This window comes from Bombus vosnesenskii, unplaced genomic scaffold, assembly GCF_011952255.1.
Source record: "Bombus vosnesenskii isolate JDL3184/JDL3185 unplaced genomic scaffold, Bvos_JDL3184-5_v1.1 scf7180000014444, whole genome shotgun sequence".
Lineage (NCBI taxonomy): Eukaryota > Metazoa > Arthropoda > Insecta > Hymenoptera > Apidae > Bombus > Bombus vosnesenskii.
In genome coordinates, this window is record NW_022883454.1 from 3578 (window position 1) to 8452 (window position 4875).

Sequence of the window (4875 nt, forward strand, 5' to 3'; positions counted from 1 at the left end):
GTGTATATAATACTTTATAATAAAATAAATAATTCTTATCGTTTATAAAGATAAGGAACGCGGGCATAATGACCTTAGCTCGTGTTTAGGTAACTCGTGATTTGTTTTTATCGCCGAATCGTTTGCGATGAGGAAAAAGCCAGATCCTGGAGCTTTTGTGTCGCTTACGAGCTTCGTGAATGCTTCGTCGCAGTTGCGAGTAAATTTTTTTTTATATTTTACGTGGAGGAAATCCGCACGGACGCCAGGCCGCTTCTGGGGAAAGCGGCGTAGTAGTGTCGGATTCCAACCGACTAAAACCTCCACGATAACCGTCCCGGCTACGATCGAGAGAGGCCCGGGAACCGATATGAGCGTTGCAACAGGGCCTCCCCCGCGCGTTTAAAACCACGGCTGATGGAGCGGTGTGTGACCATTGTTACACCGCCTCTTCGCCATGCCAGGCAGCCCGGTTCCCCTACTGAACTGTTTGGCGGCCCCGAGGCGCTGAGCCGCCAAGCGCCCAAGGCCCGAAACCCACGGGGGGGGGGGCAGCACGCTTCGCCAACGCCACACGGAGGTCTCAGGCGTTCACCCATCCGAGTACTCTACCCGTGTCCGGCGCTGCTTAACTTTCGTGATTTGACGGGAACGAGTGCATTCAGCGCGGCCAGGGCGTTGGCGTTGCGAGTAAATGGCTCTTTACCAACGTTTTTCTTCCATCTTTCCGGATTCCACTCCTCAAGCATCGATCTCATTTTCTTGGTCTACGACGTCGTTCGACGTATCATTAGCAGGATAATTAGTTTCCTCTTTTGACAAATTTTTATCTCTGCTGAGATGCGATTACATCTTTAGACACAACGTTAGGCAATATTCTGAGGGGTCAAGAAGTTTTGGACAGAATGGTAAAGAAAATTTGACTTATGACACATAAGAATTATTTATTTTATTATGTAAATAGACCGCGGTTTTTTACGCATTTGTGGAAAATGTGCACGTAACTCGACGAAATATATATGCTTCCTTTAATATTCTTCTTTAATACTTAATAGGTAATGCAATTGTCCACCCATTTGTCTTTTACCGGGATTTTACTTTTTTAAATATATTCTCGCAGATAAATTTGCATAAAAATCTGTAAGTCTAATTATAAAATATTATTGTAGGAATTATCAAAAAATATGGACTACGGGGCCCCAGGGGGATGTAAACCTGAAAGCGTAGGTTTTGTGCGTGTCTATGGAGAAAAAGGTTTCCCTCGCGCAACTATGATCGAGCATCCAAGCTCGAAAGATACAACGTAAAAGTGGAGAGGAAAAAGCATAATCCCGGCAGAAAGGAAAGATCCAAGTGCTTCTCGCTTGTTCTTAAATCCGCAAAGTAAATTGAACTGCAGTAAGAAAAGCAATGACCGAAAATGCAGCGTTCCACTGAACAATGCAACGTTAGACGGTGAATAAATACAGGCGGATAAAGTCGTCGCAGCCTCGGTATCGCCAGCTTATTAACGATAAAATCAACGATGTCGCGATACTTTGTCGATGCGACGAACGCTCGTTCGAGACTTGGCTTCGCGATGAGAAACAGTTTTGGAGGAAACGCGTGTAGATAAGGGAGTGGCGATTCCGTCGAACCGGAATGCGAGGAAAAGAAGCGAACGATTCTGCGAAGCTGACGCAGCGCAAGCTTTGCTCACGACGTTGACAAACAGAGAAACGGAAAAGTAATTTCTCCAATCTCGAGAATATTTATAAAACGCGGCAAACAAAGGTACCTATCTCGTGTTTACGCTTTATGAATAGGAGGAAAACAGGAAGGAAGAAAGAGGACAGGCGGAAAGGAGAGAGAGGCGGAGGGATTGGCGAGGAATATCAGGATAAATTTCCACGACAAACACCGAACGAGGCAGTCGAGTAAGTTATTTCAAAAATATACGTACGGACAGCTCTGGTTTCCAGCTACTGTTCGCAATTCGTACGCTTTGGAAAGTTTGGGAAAGCCGACGACGTACATGCACGCCGCTCGCTATTTTCTAACGCTCTCATAAACTTTCGATGCAGTCCAAGTATTAACGTGGCAGGGCAAAAACAAGGAGAAAAAAGCGTATTCGTATTCGTCGATGCTGCTTTTGGCGTCGATGAAACCTCCATTGCGATCGAAATAAACGGGCGAATTTTCACCGATCTATGAAACGCCCGACACCGCGTATTTGTTCCCGGCGAAAAATACAAGAAAACCTTTGGTAAGGTCAATTTTTTAACCGTAATCGCTCACCGGATACGCAATGTTGCAAGTTTATAGCGATGAAAAAATGCCAGGAAAAAAAGAAATTTCTCTACACGCGGCGTACGGCCCGATGACTCTTGACAACGCAACAAGTTCGGCGATTTGAAATTTCTATTCTTCGAAAGTGAAATAAACGTGGAAAAAGCGCGATTTTGAGTAAATTCCCGGCAATTTCATAATGTAAACGTTTCGATTTAATTTACATGTACTCGTATCGTCATCGATGTTTCGAGTTCGATCTTACGTGGCGCGGAACCTATTAACGCGATGCTTTTCAGAATGAAACGGAAAGAGTATCGGAAAGTTGCTGACGTTCTTGAACGCGTAGACTCGGTATTACCTGGGCACGATTCCAAACGCCGCGAGCTTTTATCTGCATTTTCAATTTACTTTTTCGTATTAAAAGTAACTGGCTGCCGCTAGTTTGTTTACATCTACATATAAACCGAACTGATCGAGGAAAAATTGCGTGGAAAAGAAAATCACGAAAAAAACCGAAAGACGTTGGAACCGCTGGTTCGTGGGAGCCTTCGTATTCGCGAAAGCGATATTTCGTAGAAATATTATTTTTATTCGCTCGTTTGAAAGAAAAGCGACGAATCTCGTTGCGTGGGTGACGCTTGTGTAACGTCAATTCATATCAGAGACCAGGCCACACACCACGGACAGGATGGCACCCAGATGTCTGCATATCCTTGGCGCGCACCCTCAATAGTCTTAAGTGCCCACCAGGGGGCCTTGGCATTTTTATAGTTAAGGTCCTTCGGACCAAGCGAGTATTTCCTGTCTTAAATTTCCCTTTACGTTTATTGTCTACCACGTGTTAGCTTAGAAAGTTGGTTTTCTCCACATCTGGTATGTTCCGTTGGCAACTTTCTCGCGAGGGCGGCTAAAACCCTTCCTGGTCCACCAACCGTCCTATTATCCAATCGGAGATGGTGTCTACTGCCCTCACTTCCTTAACCAAAATTGTCATCAACAAATCCGATAGTCCCGTGTCCTTAGACACACCCACCCCTAGCTTTCCTCAGACACAGTATCGTCAGTAAAACTTCACTTATTCTGTATCCTTAGAATAGTCAACATATCTATGTCGGTCTCTTATAAGTCGCGTACTTAATGTATTGTTGTAACTAAGTCTTACATAACGTGGTTGGAGTGAATTGTGATTTATGTTAATTCAGTGCGTGTTACATTGTGATTGGCGAATTCATAATAAAGGCTGATTAAAACCAAGTAAATAGTTGTGTTACGACTCGACTATATTTTATTTTCACCGACCAACCCAAAAATTACGTGACACTTGCAAAGCATACGAAAGGAGGGAAAAGAGAAGAAAGGAGGAAACACGGTACAAAACAGGGCAGAGCTGGCTGGTTAATTTGCTTGTAACGATGCTCGCTAGTTACAGCTGGTTGACGTTTCCCGGCTCGGTTGCCACGGACTAGAGCGGTCTCCTAGAAAATCGTCGACTCGCGAGGGTGGAGCGTCGCGCAACTGCTTAATTATCACAAGCACGAAATGAAAATTAGCCGACGACGATGCGTTCGTTCGTTTCCGGGTGAAACGTGGTGATACTTTGCACGGCGAAACTGTTTGAAAAGCAGACGGTACGCGGCAGCAGAAATATCCGATAGTCGCGGTTGTATCGCGTGCGAATTATCGACGGGATCGGGATCGCTTTAAAAATGCCTGGCTCGTGTTCGATAAATCCAGCAAGCAGGATTATTACAGCAACAGGAAGAGATTATAAGAGATACAAACTCTCCTCTCTTTGCAACTTTGTATTTCGAAAAACGTTTCGAAACGAACGATCGAGTCACGTTCCGTTCCTCCCCGTACACGCTTTCGCCACCGGATCGGTAAGCAAGTTCAGTTTCAGTTTCGCTTTCGGTTTCGGTTTCGGTTTCCGGTAGAAAGTGGAACTCGCTGTTGAAACGTTATCCTCTTGACGTCTCTTTAAATGGTCGTGATTTTGCTCCGCTTTAACTCCTTTCGAACGACGGAAACCACGCTTGCAGAACCGACGTTAACTTTTCAGCGAACATGGTTACAACGTGTCTCGCGGTGTCGCCAGTCAGATGCGTTTCGAACGCATCGACGTCCACTAGAAAACTAGAAAACGATAATACCTCGTGCCCGAACTGTGAGAAACCAAGGATCGCGCGTCGCGCAAGAAGAATTACTGCTTTCGTTGGTCTATCGAAGAAACGATAAATAGTCCCTCGTAATTCCATCGTGCGAAACACGTGGTCGGCCTATCGAAAAATGGCCACGAAACAAATCGTGCACGAGTTGGAGCGATCCGCGACGGAAACGTCTTACTTAAGTATCGTTGCCATTTGCTTCGAAGCGACAGAGACACGATACGGAAAGCCTTGGGGATCGAGTCGTTAACCAACAGACCGTGTAGGTAGGAGAGTACCAGAAACCGCGAAGAAAGGACGACGAACCGCGACACGGTCGTCGTAGAATCGAAGCACTGCAGCCGTGTCGGCCCAACAGACGTAACAACGGTGACCACCGAGAGAAATAGGGAACGGGATAAAGGAAAGCCCTGGGCTATGGTTTGACAGCCGACCCGTGAAACCTGCGATATGCGCGCTG

At 45.7% G+C, this 4875-nt stretch overlaps 1 pseudogene; it reads right to left on the bottom strand.

The window, feature by feature from the left end:
• Positions 1-541: 541 nt before the first annotated feature.
• LOC117239877 lies at positions 542-662 on the bottom strand (annotated as a pseudogene).
• Between the last annotated feature and the right edge of the window lie 4213 nt (positions 663-4875).